The sequence below is a fragment of the Malaclemys terrapin genome, chromosome 24 (genome assembly GCF_027887155.1).
Source record: "Malaclemys terrapin pileata isolate rMalTer1 chromosome 24, rMalTer1.hap1, whole genome shotgun sequence".
Classification (NCBI taxonomy): domain Eukaryota; kingdom Metazoa; phylum Chordata; order Testudines; family Emydidae; genus Malaclemys; species Malaclemys terrapin.
In genome coordinates this window covers 14,041,141-14,064,356 of record NC_071528.1, presented here as the reverse complement: position 1 = coordinate 14,064,356, position 23,216 = coordinate 14,041,141, and the positions used below count along the sequence as shown (strand labels likewise).

The following is a 23,216-nucleotide window of genomic DNA, read 5'->3' as shown; positions in this document are numbered from 1 at the left end:
CTATGTTTCAAAATACAGCCAGCCAAGCTGAGACCCCAGAATTATTAGTTATGTAAATCAGATATGTTTAATATTTTACAAACATTTAGCTCCATATCTGCTTTTGCAGGAGAGAAAAACCTCATTTCTTGTGCAAAAACTTAACAGTGTTTAATTTATTACTTACTACAATGAAAAACCTTTGGCAAAATCTTGGCTCTTTTGTAGTCAATAGGAGTTGTGTCATTGCCTTCAATGGGGCCAGAATTTCATTCCTTGCATTTACACTGTGTCCACAGCTTCAAGTGTTATTGAAGTAGTTTAATACATGATGACAGGAAGTTGCCTCAACATTTCCATGACAGCCCTGTGTTCCCAGGGAACGGTTAGCCAACAAGATTCCTCCTGGGCTGAAACCCTCCAGAGAGGTTAAATTTTTTGAGATATTGAGGGGGCAAAGGGAGACCACCACCCCAAAGCTGAATTCTTGAATGAAGAAGAGACGCTATTTTTAGCCTTACCACTCTGGACAGTGTGGCTTTGAACGATCCACCATCTTAAATGAAATATCTAAAACTGAGAGAAGTCAGGTTTCAGAGTAGCAGCCGTGTTAGTCTGTATCCGCAAAAGGTGCCACTAGTACTCCTGTTCTTTTTTTGAGAGAAGTCAGGGAGAGTATAAAGTACTGTCAACTCAGCCCTCCTCACCCATGTCTCAGTATTGCAGCATGACTGGCAAGGTCTCACGGCTGACACATCTAAGCACAACAGGCCTGAGTCAAGAATTAAAGTACTACTGCAGTAAGATGGGAAAAAAGCCAGGAAGCTGTGTGTGATAGTTTAAAGGGAGGGAGGGGAATCTGCTGTAATAAAACAAAGTCAGCAATTCTGACTCTCAGGCTCTGTTCCCAGTTGTGCTGCTGACTTGTGCGACCTGTGACCTCAATTTATCCCCTCTGCTAAAATGCCCTTCTCCCTAGGGTAATGCAGTTCAATGTTTGTCAGCCAAACTGACACCCTCTGCTGAAGAGGGGCACCCTATCTTTTTTTTTTTTTTTTTATATTACATGTGTGAAGAAGTGAATTAAAATGTAGTTGTCTGCTACACCAAGGCTGTGTCAGCGAGTCCCCTTGTATTAATGCTGCTCCACCAGGGGTGACATAGGTAGGCGGATGTTAACACGGCAATTGCATTTTTACCACTTTAGTCATCTAGACCAGAGGTGGGCAAACTATGGCCCACGGGACCCTCCTGCCCGGCCCCTGAGCTCCTGGCCTGGGAGGTGAGCTCCCGGCCCCTCCCCTGCTGTTCCCCCTCCCCTGCAGCCTCAGCTCACTGCGCCCTCGGCGCAATGCTCTGGGCAGCGAGCTCTTGCTGGGCAGCGCAGCTGCAGAGCTGTGGCCTGACGCCGTGTTCTGTGCTGCACGGAGGTGTGGCTGGCTTCAGCCGGGCAGCGTGGCTGCCTGTCCTGGTGCTCTGGCAGGCACGACTGTAGCGCCACCAGCGCTCCAGGCAGTGGGGTAGAGGGGCAGGGAGTGGGGGGAGGGAGGGGTTGGACAGAGGGCAGGGGAGTTTGGGGGCTGGTCATGGGGCAAGGGTGTGGATAGGGGTCAGGGTAGTCAGGGGTTCCGGGAGCGGTCATGGGACAGGGGTCCTGGGGGGCAGTCAGGAATGAGAGGAGGGGTTGTATGGGGCAGCAGGGGGCAGTCGGTCCAGGGGCAGTCAGGGAGGGATGGATGGGGCAGGAGTCCCAGGGGGGCCGTCAGGGGACAAGAAGCAGAGGGGGGGGTGGATAGGGGGCTGGGGCCAGGCCACCCCTGGCTGTTTGATGAGGCACAGCCTCCCCTAACCAGTCCTCCATACAATTTCAGAAACCCAATGTGGTCCTCAGGCCAAAAAGTTTGCCCACCCCTGCTCTAGACTATGCCTACTTGGAGCAGGTCTAGAGAACATGGTGACAAAAAAATGCTGGCGACTTTGAGCCCCTCTACAACTACTATAGTTGTGGGGAGGCTGGGGGGGGGAAGGAAGAGAGGGACAGAAGAGGAGGGAAAAACATCAAAGGTGAGAGAGATCTACTAGTTAAAACACATGTTAACTGTAGCCAAAGGAGAGTACAATGGAGTGCCAAGCCCCCATTTTATTTTGGGGGGTGGGAGGTGGAACACAAAAACTCGAAGTCTCTTCAGGTTTTGCTTTCGGTTGTCCTGGCTCAAAAAAACAACCCACATTATCAATGGCCTCCTAGGCCACAGTGTAACAATACCATTCTTTATGTGAGCTCATATGATAGTAAGCACTGCAGCTCCTGCCTCCTAGACAGACTCCTTGTTTACGACTTTAATCATTAACAGTTTAAGAGGTGTGTTTTTTGTTTTTTTAAATGTGCAGCCAGTGAGGTGGCTGGACATAGTAAAACTGTGATGCATTTCAAATTTTAGAAAGTCAGAGGAGTCATTAGTGATAATCACCAGGAAGCTAGGGAAGTTTACTTATTCCTGTTATGAATCTTCCATGTTTCTACTGCAGGGGAGGAAGGTTCTCTAGAAACAATATAAAGAGTTGGAAACAGTCATAGGTCTGGCTAGAGATCACTGCCATGGTTTAAAAGGGAGAGGGGACATTACAAGACGACTGCTACCCTCAGGGTGCTAAGGTAGACATGGTCACATGTCATTAACAGTTATCTGAGGTCTAAAGCCTGGTCCCCACTAAGTCCCCACTTCGGACTAAGGTACGCAAATTCAGCTACGTTAACAACGTAGCTGAATTTGCGTACCTTAGTCCGAACTTACCGCGGGTCCAGACGCGGCAGGGAGGCTCCCCCGTCGATGCCGCGTACTCCTCTCGCCGAGCTGGAGTACCGGCGTCGACGGCGAGCACTTCCGGGATCGATTTATCGCGTCTTAACCAGACGCGATAAATCGATCCCAGAACACCGATTGCCTGCCGCCGGACCCTCCAGTAAGTGAAGACGGACCCTTAGGGAAAGTAATTCTGGAGAATCTTTGGAGGAAAAGGAGTCTACAAACCACTCTACTACAACCTAACAATTGGATTTTTGTATCCTTTCATCTGTACCCTAATCTCTCAAAATTATGGTCTAGAGATAAATCAAAAGTAAAATCTACCAAAAATCATATGGAATCCTGAGGTAAGCAGCAGCTTCAAGTTTCTGACTCCCAAATATCTGGAAAGAAAGAATGGGGTACTGATGTTGAACCCTCTACTGTGAGATCATCAAAAGGATACTGCTGTAGGTAATCAGAGGGGAGGCAAATTGCTGTTGGAGATTGCAAAAACAACAAAGCATGAATTGGAACAGAGCTAACCAATGTAATGTTGCTCACAGTAAACTGCTGCTCTGTGCCTCCAAAAATATATGGAAAACCCATAAAGTTTCAAGTAATAGGCAGAGGAGCGGAAGTTGCGTCAGGAGCACAACATCCTCCTTTGGCTTTTCCACTTGACTCCCTTTATGACTTTACCTCCGAACAGGAGCAAAAACTGACTTAATGGTCACTAAAAGCAGACACTAAATGAATTAAAGGAGCATTAACCCAACAGAAGTGTAAAATCTCTTTAATAAAACACAGGAAAGTAACAGCATGATAATAACCCAACTCAGGTTCACTTCCAGAAAATGAAACACTTACAACTAGCCTCCTTCTGGCCATTAAACAATAAACTAAGTCAGTCACTGCCCAAGGCCCTGCATTCATCTGTAAAGATATTATTATTTGCCAGGAGATGCCTCTAGAGTACTGAGCATCTTCCCTTGGCCATAAAGAACTTGCTTTTTTTTCCTTTAATGCAATGACAAAAGCCTATACAATGCAGTAAGGCATACCGCAGCACTATCCATTTCCATCGGATTTACAGCCCTGTGCAATGAAATTGCAATGACGTCTACAGAGCACTCACTTAGGCATCCCAAGTTATTCCAGTATTTCCCTCCTTGTAATATTAAAGGATAAATCACACAGAATTAGAGGATATTACCATATAATTAAATGCACTTCACAAATATCTGCTTTAGCAATACAAGCGATCACATAATCTCTAAGATTTGTATATGTAGTGAAAATACTTGGATAAAAAAATAAGCCTGCATTGTGTGTGAGCGCCTTGTAGAAATAAACGGGCTAATAACCCTTTCTGAACATGCAAAAAGCCTATTTATAAAATAGTCAGACCCTGCCCTTCTATAGTATTTTTTCATCCAAGGCTCTCAAAAGCTCTTTACACATTAAGTAATCACGGTTCCCCCCACAGTTCTGGGTTTTGGAAGTCTCAGCTGCCTGAAGATCCAATCAAGGTTTAGTGATCATAAACAGGTATTCTGTTGATCGTTACGATCAGTGAATGGTGAAGTAGAAACGCATCTACTAAGTGAGGGCCCAGGAAGAGAATCAGAGCTCAAGGCAGCTCTTGAAATTAGTTGCCTTTGTGACAGAATGCTATAGAAATTCTTGATCAACAACTTGCCCAAAATACTTAACCCCCGTTTCCCCACACACACAGGCATTTCCCTACTCCCCGCATAAACTGGAGTTCAGTTGTTTGTTTAGTAATTCTCTTGTGTTTTCATTTGCCTTTGCTAGGACCTCCAGTTGACCTGCAATTTTGCAATAAGTTTTGGTGTTACGTAAACTAAAAGAGTTAGAAGTGGGTTTTGTCCAGATTAGACACGACTACACTCTTTAAAGTAGTGACGAACGAGATCAATTATGTTCTTAGGAAGAGGACCCAGAGGTACTGGGATCATTTCTGAAATCATTGCTCCCCATGCCAACCTACCTACTGATAGCAACACTTTCATTGGACCCCTTTTCTAGAATGACCACTCAAATTGCAGTAGTTTGGGGAACATTGCAGGACAATAACCAGATGCCACTTGGCTACAGGTTTTCCCCTTTCATAAGGGGCTCATGATCTATGTTACTCTTCTACCTGATGCCAAGAACCAAAACTGTGTGCTACAGTCAGACAGTCTAGACTCTGGAACAGATGATGGTTAGTCTGCAATATCCCAAGAAACCAGATGGCTTTGGGCAAGCTATTTCTTCTTCAACTCTGGCCATCTCACTAGGATAACATTATAGTAATCACGTATACTGGCAAATAAAACTGGAATTAAGTTCACAATCCCCATAAAAATTAGGAGCAACAGCTGCCACTGGCAAAAAAACTGGGATTTCTCTAGCATTTGAAAGCTTTTCCTTCCTTAATTAGATCTGTTTACAACGTCAGATTAGACAAAGTAAACTAATATTTACAAAGTAGTTTAGCAATGGATCTTTGTAAATCTAATTTTGCAAATAAACATCTTTCTATGAACATGAAGCTTAATTGGTGGATACTGGTGGCAAGGCAAAGAGATGAGCCATAAATTCACAAGCAGTTTTCTTCTATTTATAAATAAGATTTTTCTGGCAAAGTTATCTGTTAATAAAATACACTGACAGCTCACAGAAAACCCTGAAAAAAAAGAGTAGTTAGAAACAAATCTGGTAATGCTACATATTCTGTATTTTTCTTCCATCGTTCTTTATAGTCTGTATTTCTTCTGTTACAAATCACAAGATCTGGAGACATTAGGGACATTTAAGACACAGCGTTTTGTTTGTAACAAGGTCGCCTGCTCCTAGGTTTTTCTCCCTGTCAGTCATTTCCACAACAATCACCTACAGTAGAATGTCATGGACAGTGACCTGACATTATAGAGGAGGAAAAAGCATCACAGCGTTGCCAGCCCCTCAAAATACTCTGCTTTTTCTTGAAGGCCCAGCTCATGGAGTTAGGAGATTACATGAAAAGATCTGCTTTCATTAAAGAAATTATATATTTATCTTAGCTCACAAGGCTGCACAGAAAATAACTGAAAACGTAAGCCTTAAGGGCTCAAAATAGAGAAGGAAAATAAAACAAATCTAAAAGGTGGTATATTTAAAATCTCATGATTTAAGCCAGTCTCCCAATTTCTGAATGCTTGACAACAGTGAGAACAGGTAAATTCTCATGAAACGTTATTTGCATGTAAATGCTTCCTGAATATTAGCCCGAATAAAGGGAGGGATATTTGGCTACAACAAATGTAACACATCATCCGGTCTTCAGATTATGTAGGAAAATGATAAAGGGTTTCCTTATTTCCCTAATGCAGTCAAAGGTTTATATTGGAACAGCAGTGTAATTATGATTATGCCAGCACTTCCACTGCAAGCTCTTATGCTTTCAAACTTGAAAAATAATGGACGTAAAAATGTAAATCAGGCTACAATTCAGAAAAAAGGCAGGGTGAGGAAGACAGAGAAACCACAGAGGGTCAACATTTAAAAAGTAATGCAAAAACACACAAAAGTTGACTAATTTGGATTTTATGCTCATCTTTTTTTTAAAAAAAGTCAAGTAGTATTTGGATCATTTAATAATATACTTGCATTTTGCTGCTTTGCTGTTTAACATTCCCTCCAACTCCTTTCAAATATATTAGACACACACTGCTACTTAACAAATTTCCTGATAAAATCGTATTCTATATGTAAGAACTTAGACCAGGGGTGAGCAAATGTCTTGGCCAGAGGACCACATCTGGGTATAGTAATTGTATGGTGGGTCATGAATGCTCACAAAATTAGGGTTGGGGTGCGGGAGGGGGTGAGTGCTCTGGTTGGGGGTGCGGGCTCTGGGGTGGGGCCAGAAATGAGGAGTTCAGGATGCGGGAGGGGGCTCCAGGCTGGGGCAGGAAGGTAGGGTGCAGGGCAGGGCTCTAGCTGGGGGTGCGAGCTCTGGGGTGGGGTGGGGGATGTGGGGCTTGGGGTGCAAGAGGGTGCTCCAGGCTGAGACCAAGGGGTTTGGAGGGCAGAAGGGGGACCAGGGCTGGGGCAGGGGATTGGGGCATTGGGGAGGCTCAGGGGTGCAGGCTCCGGGCGGCGCTTACCTCAAGCGGCTCCCGGAAGCAGCGGTGTGTCCCTTCTCCAGTCCTATGCGGAGGCACGGCCAGGTAGCTCTGCAATCTGCCCCGTCTGCAGGCACCGCCCTGCAGCTCCCAATGGCTACAGTTCCGGGCCAAAGGGAGCTGTGGGGGTGGCTCTTGGGGCAGGGGCAGCATGCAGAGCAAAGCCCCCTGGCTGCCCCTATGCATAGGAGCTGTAGGGGGGCCACACCACTGCTTCCGGGAGCTGCATGGAGCAGGCCCCACGCTACTCCCTGGCTGGAGCACCAGAGCGGGGCAAGCCCCAGACTCTACTCCCCAGAGGGAGCTCAAGGGTCGGATTAAAAGGGCTGGTGGGCCGTAGTTTGTACACCCTGCTCCTGAGAGTTAACCCAACCCACTGACGTCAATCCCACAAGTCTGAGCAGGCAAAAAGCTTGCAGCACTGCGGCCTTATTTACATAGAGGACAATAGCTAAGAGGACCCCGTGGTGCAACAATAAACAACACTTAAATACATAAAGTTACCTAAAACAGTAAGTTCACATGAAAAGCCAGAATTCCACTAGAGATTCTCTGCCTTCTCGCATACATCGTGTAGCTCTTGTTTCTGTAGTTCGTGTATAGAAATAACTAAAACTTCACACGGATATTTTGAGCCAAAAGTTCTTAAGAAACTGGTAATCAGAATCAACATGGTTAAAATTTAGAAAGGCACTGAACTTTAATACTTGTGTCCGTCACAGCCTTACTGATTCAGCTGAAACCACACCCTCATATCATGCTATTGTGCCAGTGTCAACTTCAACTTTGAATTTCCTATAGCAGTTGGCTTTTTGGTAAGCTTAACAAAATTTCCTGTCCTCCAACAAATTTTTTTCAGATTGTGTCTTCCTGGTCATTGTGGAGATATTTTAATCTTTCTAATGCTAGCACAATTTCCATCTGAAAACATTAGAAAGTTTGGTAATAAGCACTTCCTTTAATACTATTAATCACAGAACGGCAAGGAATGGCTTGAGCTGCAAAGAGATCATATTTCACCTGCAAAGTAACAGCATATACAGTATTATCCAAACAATCTCTCCCAGCTGTTATTTACTAAAGGGAGTAGGAAGTGGTTACTCTGAAGCTACAGCTAAACCCCCAGCAACTTTTTACGAGAGACTAGAGAGCAGAGTAACTTGACATCTTATAGTAGCAATATGCAACCTAAGAGCAACTGTCTCTTAGGATATTTATTAGTTGATACACCTATTTTTCTAGATCCATGAGATTCTAGAAAAGTGAAGTTACTGGTACCATGGCCCTGGTACTGCGTAAACTATTCCCACAATGCAGCACCCTCCTGGCCTATAACAATTGTTGCTATTCTAAGTCCTGGGCCTCTCCAATGGAACCTGACAAAGTTGGACCGAAGTTGTGCAATATATTCAGATGTCCACTAGGACAAAACCACCAAAACACAAACCCATTTCCCCAGCAGCGAAAGACTGATGCGCTTACCCAAGGCAACACCAAGCCATCCCTTCCTAGTTCAAAGGAAAATAGTAGAAAATGTGTGGCTGTCCACCCTATCTTAAAATAAATACTGAAATGAGTGCCAGTTACAAAACAAAAAGAACGGGAGAGGCACATGAAACTATTTGCCAGTAATGTAAATCATGTTCGTTTATTTCACATACTGAAATGTAAGAAGATACTATTGGCTATCAGGTGCTTCAAAAAGGCATAGGTCTAATCAGTCTACTTGACCTATCCCCAAAAATATTCATAAGCATAGGATGTTTAACCAAATGGACTATGGAAGCACCAATATGATTCAACAGAGAGATGTACAGGGAGGACGGGGGAGGAGATCAAATGTTCTCAAACAATTTTCTGATTAAATCCAGAACTTGTATAGTAGAACCTCAGAGTTACGAACACCTCAGGAACGGAGGTTCTTCGTAATTCTGAAACGTTTAACTCTTAACAAAATATTATGGTTGTTCTTTCAAAAGTTTACAACTGAACACTGACTTGGTGAAGCTTTGAAACTTTACTATGCAGAAGAAAAATGCTCCTTTCTGTTAATTTTTTTAGTAGTTTAAATTTAATACCTTGCTATATTGTATTTGTTTCTCCTTCCTCCCTCCCCCCTCGCCCCGATCTCTGCTGCTGCCTAATTGTGTACTTCCGATTTCAAATGAGGTGTGGGGTTGACTGGTCAGTTGGTAACTCTGGTGTTAGTCACTCTGACGTTCTAGTGTAACTCCAAGGTCATTAGAAATTTGAACCACTTGTCTTAGTCCGGGGTACAATTTTCAAAAGCACTCAAGTGACTTAGGAGCTTTTTTTGAAAATTTTACCCTAGATCCATCCCTCTAAAGAAAGGCAGAGCATGTGGTGATAAGACAATGGATGTCAGATACCTAATTAGCACCTAGTCCGAAGTGCACATCTTTTTGGTCGGGTACAGAAGACAATTGCTTATTTCCATTCATTCTTGGCAACTACAGACACCACAATTAAATAAGGGTCCTCTTCTCTTCCCAATCATAGATTTGTTTAGAGTCCACAATGAGAAGAACCTGTAAATCCTGTAGCAACGAGCTCTTGAAGATGAAGGGTTCTACCAAATCACTTACGACACCACAACAAAGGCTGAAGTTTTCCAAAGCAATTTGCTGCTTCTGTACATGTGCAGCTCTAGTGGCCCCAAGGGTTTGCAGACGGCACCCTGCAGCTGCTCGTGATCCAAGTTCCACCACACTGTTAGCCAGAAAGGTGGGTTCTTCAGCATAGAGTTTCAGATTCAGGAAGACTGTAGCCTCCAGCCTCCACTGTGTATGTGTAATGAATTCTGCCTAGCCAAATTATATTCTAGTCACATAGTCACCCACTGCAGCTCACATGCAAACATTTTTATACTAATATTCTGGAGCAAGCTTTTCCTTGTCCTCCATAAACTCTCTGAATTGGTTTTGCTCCACAGGACTGTTAGAAAATAATTACTACGCTAAACCAGGGCCGGTGCTTCCACTAGGCGACCCTAGGCAGTTGCCTAGGGTGGCAGGGGGGCGGCATTTTGCAGTCCTCGGCGGAAATTCGGCAGCAGGGGGTCCTTCCGCTCCGGGTCTTCGGCAGAAATTCAGCGACGGGTCCTTCATTCGCTCCAGGACCCGCCACCGAAGTACCCCGAAGACACGGAGCGAAAGAACCCCCGCTGCCAAATGCTCAGAGGAGGAGCGCTGCCGCCTAGGGTGGCAAAAACCCCGGTGCCGCTCCTGCGTTAAACCCATAGGCCACTTTTCCAGAGCAGGTCTGCCCTATGAACAACATTTGGCTCATCTGCATTGGTATGTTGCAAGCCTGGAGCCACTGCTGTCACTTAGATCCTGTTCTACCTGTACTAACCAACGTAGTGTCCTTTTTAGGACTCACCACAGCATTCTAACCCTGCATGTAACTCAATCTTGCTGCTGCCTTTTACATAAATTAGTCAGTTTCTAGGACCCCTGTAAATAATCCCATGTTTAAGAAACAGAATCTAATCCTTGATCAGCTTTTATTACATATGTATATTTAGGCAAATACCATACATTTATTGAAAAAACTGCCCGGCACCCCTGTAGGGTATTTCCATAGGAAAGCATAGAATCATAGGATGTAGGACTGCAAGGGACCTCAAGAGGTCATCTAGTCCAGCCATTTGAGCTAAGGCAGCACCTAATATACCTAGACTACCCCGACAGAGGTTTGCCTAGCCTGTTTTTAAAAACCTCCAATGACAGCGATTCCACAACCTCCCTTGCAAGCGGATTCCAGAGCTCAACTACCCTTATGGTTAGAAAGTTTTTCCCGAATATCTAACCTAAATCAGATTAGCCCAATTTCTTCTTGTCCTACCTTCAGTGGGCCTGGAGCACAATTGATTACTGTCCTCTAACAGCCCTTAACATATCTGAAGTCTGATCAGGTCCCACCTCAATCTTCTTTTCTCAAGACTAAAGATGCCCAGGTTTTTTGTGTGTTTGTTTTTTTAAACTTTTCTCAAAGGTCAGATTTGCTAAAGCTTTTATCATGTTTGTTACTCCCCCCTTGGACTCTCTCCAATTTGTACACATCTTTCCTAAAGTGTGATGCCAAGAACCGGACACAGTACTCCAGGTGAGGCACCATCAAGCCCAGTACAGCAGGACAGTTACCTCTCATGTCTTACAGAAGAAACTCTTGTTAGTACACTCCAGAATGATACTAGCCTTTTTTCGCAACTGTATCACATTGCTGACTCACTCAATTTGTGATCCACTAGAGCCTTGAAATCCTTTTCAGCAGTGCTATGCCTAGCCAGTTATTTCCCATTTTGTAGTTGTGCATTTGATTTTTCTTAAGTGAAGTACTTTGCACTTGTCTTTATCGAATTTCATCTTGTTGAATTTGAACAATTCTCTAATTTGTCAAGATTGTTTTGAATTCTAATCCTGTCCGCCAAGTGCAAGCAACCCCTCCCAGCTTAGTATCATCTACACACATTTTATAACCAAATTCTCCACTCCGTTATCCAAGTTCTTAATGAAAATATTGACTAGGACTAGACCCAGTACAGAGCAAACTTGTTATTTCCCATTTGACAGCAAACCTTTGATAACTACGCTGAGTACGGTCTTTCACCAATTGTGCACCCAGCCTATAGTAATTTCATCTAGACCACATTTCCCTGGTTTGCTTATGAGAATGCTATGTGGCACTGCATCAAAAGCATTACTAAAATCAAGATCTCACGTCTACATGTCTGCAGGAGAGTTACCTTTCCCAGAAGAACATCTGCAAGTGAGCCTCTTCATTCAGAATGCTGGGCAGAATTTCTGTACCCTCAGTAGAATGATACACACCACTGCAGAGGAGTTGAAATGAAAACTTAAAAAAATTCTACTGCAATTTCTACTACGGACATTCTTTCCATAGCTTACTTGCAAACATCAATGGCACTGCAGCAGCAAAAGTAGGTCTTCATACAAATGAGCAGGATACATGAAGTACAATCTGAGGGACACTATTCTCTGTGACGGACTAACAGCCCTACAGACTGACCTTAGTCTAGTCGGATGGTCTTCCTTGGAAATTTGAATGTGGGGTATCCGAGGAAATAGAAGTTGGTTTGATCTTCACTTTGTTTACTGAAACCCCAGAATACCCTTTTTTCTCAGTATCTAGTCCTGCCTACTAGATTTAAAACAGCAGAAAAGTCAAAATACATGGTCTTGAATCTGAACTAACAGTGAAAATTTAGTCAGAGCAGCCCAACTCCTAAAGAGGTCCAAAAGAAAAATCAGAACCACCTAGTGACAAGGTCAAGAAAAAACTCAGCATATAAATTGCTTAGTACCTAAAGGAAGCTCTTTCTGAAATTACAGACATAATTCAATTTTGATTGTTATAGTACAAAAAAGAAAATACAAACTTGCCAGTTTTAGAAAGCTCTGGGGGGAAAGGCAAAATAAACCAGAATACACAAAAAAGACTGTTCTATCTCAAGGGCGTCAGGAGAAGGGAAACATCATGTTGCAATAAAATCTGGAATCCTAATTTTGTCCAAACAAACATAGTAAACAGAATTAAAACCCGTTCCATCACAAGAGGAAGAGAAGCAAACAGCAACATTTATCGTCCAGCCATAAAGGTAAAAGAATGATTTTAAAAAAACAACCAAACTTTAAAAAATGATTACCCAGGTCCTCTCCCCAATCACACCCCCACCTCCCAAAAAAAACCTAAATCATAAAATTAAGCATCTACATGATGTACTTACCTATATGTGACAAGGGAACAGCTTTCCATTAAAGCAATGATACACGTGACTAACCACTTCCCTACTTAGAAAGGGTTTGCAACACAGACAAAAGGCTGCGTTCATCAACCCTAGTATGTCTCCTTCCAAAAGACAGGAGGGAGTATAGTCTATCAGGGACAACATGCTGTGATCATGAAGGAAAGGAAACCCTTGGGTATTTACTGCAGTCCTTCTGGCTGGACTGGTGTTTTCTGTTCCCGTTGACTAAAGTAAAGCTTTAATGCTCCTTTTTGTTCCTTAACTCAAAGCAAATATTTCTGCTCTCACACCCTTACTTAATATATACATGAAGAACCAAAAAGGGTTCTTCTCACCCACCCTGCGTGTCTTTGCCATGAATTAAAAGAATAAATAAGTCCAGTTACTATTTCACCAGCAGCTACCAACAGAATTGCCTTCCCCGGAAAAATAAAGGAATTACGGGACCTTCTGTACTTCTTCAGCCAGTGCAACAATGCACTTCTTTAAACATCTCATCTGCTTTTAATACATACTCTTGCTGCAGAGAACCATTAGTTTATTTTCATGCAAGGTTAGATCCAAGCCCCACCCTCCAAGACTTCGTTAAAAATCCAGTTATGTGGTGGATTTTGGTTATGATAAATGGCGATTACGTGGAGAGCCCTGGTTTCAGCACATTAGTGCCGTAAAGTGCATTCTTGGAACCTGCCAGCTGCCTGACTTCCCAAATTAAATGGCAGTATCCTGCAAAGAATGCAATAACGCATGTTCTTAGAAATATATGAGACACTCTAGACTCTCCAAACTAATGGCATGGGGGCGAAAAGAAGTGTTCTATAGACAAACATTCTGCTGAAAGCATTGTGACTGCTCCAGACTAACAGGTTTTAGAGATTAAGCAATGGAGAGAGAGAGGGGCACTTGTCTCTGCAAAATAGCAGGTTATAGAAACTACTTGCAAAGTGTTAAAAACAGTGCAACAGATTTGTAAACTGGAAGAGTGTGGAAAAAGCCAGAAGCCAACTGCCACTTAGGGGGTTTTGTTGTTTGGTTGGTTTTTTTTTGTTCCAGGTCAGTCCAGGCTCCAACTTAATGTTTGACAGAAACTATCTGAAATCAGCCAGTGGCTTTCCTATCCTAAAAAGAGACAGTACACCTCTACCTCAATATAACGCTGTCCTCGGGAGCCAAAAAAAAAAAATCTTACTGCATTATATTGAACTTGCTTTGATCCACCCGAGTGCACAGCCCCGCCCTCCCCCGAGCGCTGCTTTACCACGTTATATCCGAATTCATGTTATATCGGGTAGCGATATATCGAGGTAGCAGTGTATCAAGATTTTAAAAAACTGTGAAGAAAGGGAGTAATTTAGACTTGAGTTACCACACACATACCCTAGACCAGAGGTTCTCAAACTGCGGGTCAAGACCCCTCAGGGGGTCACAAGGTTATTATATGGGGGGTCGTGAGCTGTCAGCCTCCATCCTAAACCCCGTTTTGCCTCCAGCATTTATAATGGTGTTAAATGTACAAAAAAGTGTTTTTAATTTATAAGGCGGGTCGTACTGCGAGGCTTGCTATGTGAAAGGGGTCACCAGTACAAAAGTTTGAGAACCACTGCTCTAGACAAAAAATAACTAAAGAGTTTTAAGGATATAAACCCAACACATTAGATTATTGCAATTAAAAACTATTTGAAATCCAGAAATTTAGAATAAAGGTTCTATACTAAGTTAAACATAGTTCAGACCCTGAATCTTCACACCCTGTTCACGGCACAGTGACAGATTTCCTTACCCTCACTACACTTCTTCATAATGTTCAACATCCATTCTTCCCACTCAGCCTCCAATAACTTTTACATTACACAAGACAGATTTAGGCCTAGTCCACACTACACAGGCTTTGCCAGTATAGCTAATCAGCATGGCTATCGGCAGAGGCTGGTAGTGTAGACACAGCATGTGCTGATACAAGGAGTTTCTGCCATTATAGTAACACCACCTTCCCATACATATTAGTTATGCCAACAGAAGTTCTGTCAACATAGCTGCTTTTACAACTGTGGGGGTTTGCAGAAATACCTTTGTCAGCTGGGGGTATGGTTTTTTCACACCTGTGACCAATAGCTATACCTATAAATCTTTGTAGCGTAAACCTGGCCTTAAACAGGATACTAGAGAAGCTTCTGTCTGCATAGTTTACAGTATATGATTTCTATGCTCATTTCATCACGATTTCCAGGGCTACTTCTGTCCTTGTCGGTTAGCAACAATTTAAGCAAGTTATAAGAAACTTCAACAAAACCAAACTGACAGAGTTCCAAAACCACGTGAATGAAATGAGATTCCAAACTATTGGACTTGTTTTCAGTTGTGGCCTCAATTTGCTTCAGCTTTCCTTCCACACTTGACTCCATTGTCTTTCCTATTCCTTTTAGGCTAGCCCGCTCCAAAATTGCTCAAACATTATTCCTTTGGTTCAGCATGTTCTTCTGATCCCTACTTGCTTTTTGCCACCACTTCATTTAAATTAAAAAAAAAAAAAAAAAAAAAATGAATATTTATAGAACACTTGTTTCCCCATTTCCAAGCAACATGGCTTTACTTCTCCTCAAGCAAAAAACATCCCCAGCGCCAAAAGATTTGTTCCACTTTTATTTCCTAGATCTAACAGGTACTGTACAATGGTTCCTTTTTATATATTACCTGCTGAAAACATGCCTTTTGTTTCAAGATTTAAAAGCCAATATTTTATAACAATAGGAAGCTATGGGTCAAGATTAACGGCATAACTCCACATATGATTCAATGATTGGAATGACGACAATGTTTAATCTGGATTAGCTGGCAATTAAATCAGTCTGATTGTATTAGCCGAACACAAAACTTTCTGTAGAATGCCCCCACAGGGGCTCAGTACACTCACAGGTCATAGGAAAAATTATTTGCCAACATTTTGTTCTAGATATCACAATAGGAAGTTCATAGTGTGAGGCTGGAGGAAAGGAGCGGTGATCTTCTTGAAAGATTGATCCTACCTCCACTGATCAGCCTCTTCAATGGAATAAACTTTTCCATTTAATGGAGTAGACAATTGCCCTTAAACATCCAAGCAATACTGCCTGCTTGAGTGGTTGATACCACAAAAGCAAAATGTTACCTTCTAAATGTAACAATGACAATACACCTTTAGCCTGATATAACACGAATTCGGATACAACGTGGTAAAGCAGTGCTCCAGGGGGGCAGGGCTGCACACTCCGGCAGATCAAAGCAAGTTCGATATAACGCGGTTTCACCTATAACACAGTAAGATTTTTTGGCTCCCGAGGACAGCGTTATATCGAGGTAGAGGTGTACTATCAGAGAAGTGATTGCATTCATTAACCTTAACTAAGGATTTTTTTATAAACTTCTACATTTAAATTCTGTAACTATTTGCCCTCAGAACTGTTCTTAAATAAAGAATTACATAGTAATCTTAAAGTTAACAGAATTTGTGTTTGGGAATATTCAAGTGGTGTACCACAGCTCTCCTTTTCAGTAATCCACTAACAGTCATGACCTACAGAGCAAAAACATCATTCTGTTGCCAGCCAAAACAGAAATTTCACCACCAGCACATTGCAGGGATCATGATATCACCCACCAAACTAGGAAGAAAAAACTACTTTATGTAAAAGCAATTTCTGAATGACATCTGAAGAGAAACATTTGCCTGATTTTAGAGGAAAGGGTTAAAACACATGTGGGGGGGGGAGGAGGGGGAGAGACACGAGAGGACAGAAAACACCCAAGGACTAAATTGTAAGAGCAAAGCAAGCAGAAATGGACAAAAATCCTGCCGGGCTTTGGGAAAACAAACAAACAAACAAACAAACAAAAACCAACAACCTCAACTCTTCTATATGTTTAAAAATAGACCTTAAGCCCTCTGAATGGGATAAGCTGAAAAACCATTTGAAGAACTTTAATAGAATGCCAATTTCTCATGCTGATTGTTCCAGGAGGACTAATGGAAAGGAGAGGGGTGTCATGTCTCTACAGCGACCGGAGCGGGACTGGGCAAGGTACTGAGTATGATGAACAACATCCTGCAACCGTCATAGGCCCTGTATTCATGACACTAGCTTCAGGACCAAAAATGAAGGAAATCCTGCTTGCACTAAGACCTTTGGTTCAGTTACTGTCATATTCACACTAAAAAGGGTGGGTTATTTTCAAAGAGTACACACTCACACAAATCCATTTTATACCTTTTTTCCTCCTACTATAGGAACAACAAAGTAAAGCAGTACATAGGTGACTCAGGAGTTCTCAGATTTTACACTTTTTAATATTTTAAACAAAAGTAATATTTCCAAGTACATGTCTGAAAAGCTTAAGATTTTGCAAACCAATATACAATAGGACAGGTCAGAATAAGGCAGAGACGCTTGTGTCTGTTGGAGTGGGTGGGGGAAGGGCAAATTATGTGACAGCATCTGCCTTAACTAAGTTTCCTGGTTTGTGTCTCAACACTAACAGTTTGCCTGAATTTCCTCTTTTTTTGTAAACAGTTTTAAAAAGCTGTTCATAGAAAGTATTTTGAACAAGTTTAGTCCAAAGATAGTAATGAGTTATTGGAGCTATTTCAGTCAAACACATATTTAAGATCAGTGGCATACATGTAGCCCAATTCAGAAAAAAAAAATCTGGTTTCCATGTTAAAAAACAAAAACACACTCCACACACGCTTTAAAAATTGCTTCCACTCTGCACAAGACATTTGTATTGAAGAAGGCCAACAGGCATTTCTAAGATTTCTATTTACTAAAATAAATCAGTGTAGTGAATATTCAACATTTTCAAAATTAAGCAGATTTTCTCTTGATTTTCCTGACCATTTGTAGTCTCTTCTCTTGACTTAAATTAATTTTGATTCTAGTTGCAAAATACAGGTAATATTTAAAATAAGGCTAAACAAAGACACCCCTTTGCCATGATAATCTATCCCATAATACAAGAAGTTTAAATACTAGAAACCCCAAACACTCATGCATGAAAAAAAAGTTGCATAACTGGTGTATTTAAAGAAAATGCAACATATACATCAAGTTCATCAGTCTATTCTTGTATATTTTGTTAAGCTACTGTGATGAGATATACAAACCCCACACTGGTCAGGGACAGGTTAATGAGCGGCATGGAGCCCCCACCGCCCCACTACACCTGTGTTGGTCCTTAGACATGGAAGAAGGAGTTAAAAGGAGGGAGCACAGCTCAGTGGGGCCCTGACTGGGAAGGAGAGCAGACTGGCAGTCCCCACATTCAGAAAGAAGCCTGGGTGGGGCCGGGAGCTGCCTGCAGACTACAGTCTGCCACTGCCTTCCTGAGGAAGGGTAGGTCAGACAGTTTGAGTTGTTACCAGGAACTGGCTGGTAGTCATTACGCCAAGCCACTGCAGCTGAGGACCACCTGAGAGGAAGGGGGTTGAAAGTTGAACCCACCAGGCCCAAAGATTCTCTTGGTTTGTTGGTCTTAGCCTTCTGGGGAACTGAAGTCCCCACATCAAGACCACATCCATGACCAAAGTGTCCTGAAGACGCCATTGAGTAGGCAGAGCTACTGCGGTGCCACAGCTACCTATCTAGCTGAACCAGCGCAAATAGAAAGGTGGAATGCTCATGTGATAGCAATAAAACCTACAGCGCTGTAGGCTAGCCCGGAGTCAGTTGGGACAAGTTCTACCATCAGATATGCATATGCAATGCACATGCAACTCCCGCTGAAGTCGAAGAAGTTTCATGCATGAATCCAAGGGCAGAATTTGGCCCTTTGTATTTTATTTGTGTTGCAAAAGTTTGGGTAATTATTATTTTTTTTTTTTAAACAAGCTGAGGATACCAGCATGAAGACGTGTTTAAAAATTATGCCCTCTTCAGCTTTGCTGGTGGTTCTCCAACAGGTTTAGTTTATTAACCAGGTGAGACCAGAGCACTGTGGGAAGGAACATTACTTACATTTTTCTTAAATGTCATTCCCTCCCCCCTTTAATATCTTCTGACATTCTGCACATCAAACTAAGATCCATAAAGGAGGAGGAGAACATAACATCACCTTGGCAACATAGTGTTTATCACCTGTTAGGTCTCTTAACCTATCAGGAGGGTTACAAACCAGTCATACTAGCAATTTTCAAATTCAACACTTTCTGACAAAACTGGTCAGGGTACCACCCAAGTTAAAAAATGCATGTGGCTAAACACATTAGACAAGGCAAATGATAATTTAACACTTTACACTGCAAATCACTTGTTCAAACAGTAGCCAGTCAAGTCTCAACCCTTTTATCTGTTTTAGAGATGGGGAAACAGATCTTGTCCAGACAAAGGATTTCAAGCATTCATGGCTAGCCACCACTGTAGTTACACTGGTGCAAACCTCTAGCACTGACAGGCAAAACATGGACTGGAGCAAGCTGCGGTTTATAGCTTCTTATCCTAGAGATCCTAGCACCCTGTTTGAAACTCTGCAAGGGGTTCACTTTTCATATCACTATCTTCTTAGCAGGGGGTCTAATAAAATTAAGTCCCCCTATAGCTCTTAAAGAGGAGTTGTCTTCCTACCCTTAGCTGCCCTAACCCCAAAATACCTCATCTGCTGTGGACTGTTTCTCTGCAATTCTTGCAACCACCATTATTGGGCCATCCTCCCCCAGAGCCTGCCTTTTCCCAAGCAGCAATACAGTGAAGCTGTCATGCTTGTTTTTCAGCTTTATTGCTACCCCCAGGGTTCTGAATAGCAGCAGTGAAACTGATCAGTTGTTTCTACACAGCACCAGGGTCTGCAAATTCAGTAAGAGAGCACTACAAAGGCCATTTCTTCACAACTGAAAGGACAAGAAGGTATTCTTTTTAAATGGCAGCTAAAATTCTGCTTTTCTCCACCCCCTCCCAAACACGTCAGGGAAAACTTCCCGCTAGTTACTGGTAAGTGGACAAGTGACTATTTCAAGCCTTGCACAAAGCATAAACTATTCTAATGACAACCAGTTAAGCCGAGGCATTTTGCCAGCACCAAGGCTCAACGGACCAGCCACTGTGCTAATGGGATGTCTTTCGGTATGAGGAATCATGATTCCCCCTATTACTAAAAGTGACAAATTCAGTTATGTGATTTTCATTTTACAAAGTAGTGGGCTACTTTCACCAGCAGTGGGGGGGGGGAAATGGCATTTAATACTTTCTGAAGGCCAGAGTGTCTGCTCAAGTTTGAGGAGAACAGTGTCTAGTAGTTGGAGCATGAGTTTGGGAGCCAGGAGCTAGAACTCCCCAAATTCTCATCAGTTCTGACACTATTTTCCCATATCTTTAGAACTTATCCAGCCCCCCATTATGGCAGTATCTAAGCACCTCATAATCTTTCCTGTATTTATCCTCAGTACCCCTGAGAGATGGTAACATTGCCCTATCTCCATTTTACAGATGAGCAACTATGACGCAGAGAGATTAAATGATTTGCCCAAGGTCACAGAAGAAGTCTGCGTAGGGTAGGGAACTGACCTTGGGTCTCCCAAGTCCCAAGCTAAAACCTAACCACTGCGTCATCCCTTCTGCTTGTCCCAGACTAGAACAAGTAATAGTGTGCCTCAGTTTCCCCACCTGTAAAACTCCCTCTATGTTGTGAGCATTTAGATAATACTTTTAAAATATTTTGAAGACAAAGTAATAATTATAAATACTACCTCAAGGGGGAAATAAGGAACATTACAAATGGAACATGTGAAGTACATTTAAAAACTGCTTCCTTTGGAAGCAGTAACATGTTACAACACTTGGAAGACCACAAACAAAACGTGTTATTCTTGTTTGTTTTAGAGCTACAGAAAGCATGAGAGAAGCTTATACACAAAAAGCTATACTTAAATATTTAGCCAGTGTTATTTTGTGTAATATATTTCATACTGGCCATAAATACAGTTGAAGTAAATAGGTAACACCGTGAAGTTAAACTGCAGCAGACTGTTTGCCTTATGAAGCTGTGCTGACTTAGGCCCCAATCCTATAAAAATATATACCCACATACTTGAAGCCAATGGGACTACACACAGTGCATAAAGTTAAGAATATGCTTTAAGTCTGCAGAATCAGAGTCTTAGTTCACTGCCATGCTGTTGTAAGGCTAAGGATATTTTGAAAGCTAATATGCTTCAAAAGAAAACCAACACACGAACAGTTACTTGAAGGACCTCGAGTTCTCTTATAGAGTTGGACTCAGATTAAATATCAAGTTACTGCTTCCTGTGGGCTGTGAGGAAGTCAGCTCCTCTACTGGTAAAGTCACCAGAGTTGTATTTTGTCAGAGTACATTTTTTAAATACCCACACCTATAAACAAATAGGTGTAGGTTGTCAGTTTCGCCAAGATCCATCCATCAAGTGCAATTCCACACGATTTTTTAAAAAGCTGTACTGACAGGGAATTTGAATAATTCAAAATCACTAATATAAAAAGATACAAAGAACAAAATAAATCTAACACTAGAATATAACCTAATTAGTTATTTTCCTCTGTTTCTATTTTAAGATCACATCTGCTAGCAATGGCCTAGTACAAAAGTAAACACTAGTGTTTAGACCCTCCAAGACAGCCTAATGAAACAACTTTGAGAGGAAATCCACTGCCTCCAGAATGAGCCATAACACCCCCTCACCCACAAACTCTTCCCTTCCTAATCCCCCCTGCTCCTCCAGAACACTTGCCAGTATTTGGTTTCCCCATTCTATACCACCTCAGCCTGAAATTCAACAAGGAGATGGAGAAAGAATTTCCCTCCCTTGCTGTCTGCAACACCCACACTCCCTGCCTAGCCCCTCCCCACCTCAAAAAAAAAAAAGAAAAACTTTGATCACAATTATTCCTACCTAAACTAGCCTGTGACTTACAATCCATCTCACACCACTCCAAAATACTCCCCAAAAGAGCAAGAAAGCTACCTTGAACCAGCCATCAACTCCTTGCCAGTGATATACCCCACCCACATCTTTAACAGTTCCCCAATACTCCACTTACTACCCTCCAACTACTCCTAGAATATCCTGACATTTATGTCTCACACACACTATAACCATGTATATTTATATGCATGTTACCAGTCCCACATACAACTCATATTACCCCCATGCTTTCCAGCTGTCTCCAATAGCCATGTTATATCCCCAAGTTCCCGCTCCCCAGTTATCCAAAAACAGTCCTATCCAACTCCCCACATTCCTCCATTAATTACCCCGACATTCCTCTTTATTTCCCTCACGCCACATACCTACTGTCTTATTACCCCAAAACCCCCACATGCCCCTCTATTACCCCAAACTCACCCATCCACATGCCAATATGCCCCTCATTAGCCTCCACTCCCCAACCACATGCCCCTTTATTCCCCCACAAGCCCCCTATTCCTCCATTCTCCCCAATACATATACCCTTATTATCCAGTACCCCCTTATTCCCCCCACTCATTACCTCAGGACTTCCACATGTCCCCTTATCCCCCTACATGCCAATCCCCTTGTTACCCCACTACCCCTTATTACCCCCTTTCCCCCCATTACCCCACTACCCCTTATTACCCTCTTACCCCCCCCATTACCCCACTACCCCTTGTTACCCTCTTACCCCCCCCATTACCCCACTACCCCTTGTTACCCTCTTACCCCCCCATTACCCCACTACCCCTTGTTACCCTCTTACCCCCCCATTACCCCACTACCCCTTGTTACCCTCTTACCCCCCCCATTACCCCACTACCCCTTGTTACCCTCTTACCCCCCCATTACCCCTTGTTACCCCCTTTCCCATTACCCCACTACCCCTTGTTACCCTCTTACCCCCCCATTACCCCATTACCCCTTGTTACCCCCTTTCCCCCCATTACCCCTTGTTACCCCCTTTCCCCCCCATTACCCCACTACCCCTTGTTACCCTCTTACCCCCCCCATTACCCCACTACCCCTTGTTACCCTCTTACCCCCCCCCTTTCCCCCACTACCCCTTGTTACCCTCTTACCCCCCCTTTCCCCCACTACCCCTTGTTACCCCCTTTCCCCCACTACCCCTTGTTACCCCCTTTCCCCCATTACCCCTTGTTACCCCCTTTCCCCCATTACCCCTTGTTACCCCCTTTCCCCCATTACCCCTTGTTACCCCCTTTCCCCCACTACCCCTTGTTACCCTCTTATCCCCTAGTGTCCACACATGCCATTACCCCTTAACCCCCAACCTTCCCATCACTCCCCCCCCGCTCCCCATCCCCCTCCCTTCCCCCCACCCCACATCCCCCCACTCCCACCCACCGCACTTTCCCCTCCCCCCGCCCCTCACGCCCCCACACGCCCGCCCCTCTTCCGGCCCGGCCGGGCCCCGAGGGGGTCCCTGGGGCGGGGGCTCCGCCAGGCCGCGGCCTGCGCCGGGGTTTCCCGTCGCTCCCTTCCCGGGCTGGGCGAGAACCCCCCGCCCGCCC

The 23,216-nt window shown here is 43.3% G+C and overlaps 1 protein-coding gene across 9 annotated transcripts in view; it reads right to left on the bottom strand.

Annotated features, from left to right (window-relative positions):
• GNG7 (G protein subunit gamma 7) overlaps positions 1 to 23,216 on the bottom strand; it is a 137,222-nt gene that overhangs the window by 104,607 nt on the left and 9,399 nt on the right. The window contains exon 1 of one of the 9 annotated variants that reach the window (XM_054013506.1): positions 12,711 to 12,731. The exons of the other annotated variants lie outside the window; for them this stretch is intronic. The gene's annotated coding sequence lies outside the window, so the exon portion shown is untranslated. Of the gene's footprint in view, positions 1 to 12,710; positions 12,732 to 23,216 lie in introns of those variants that run through there. 9 annotated transcript variants of the gene reach the window in all.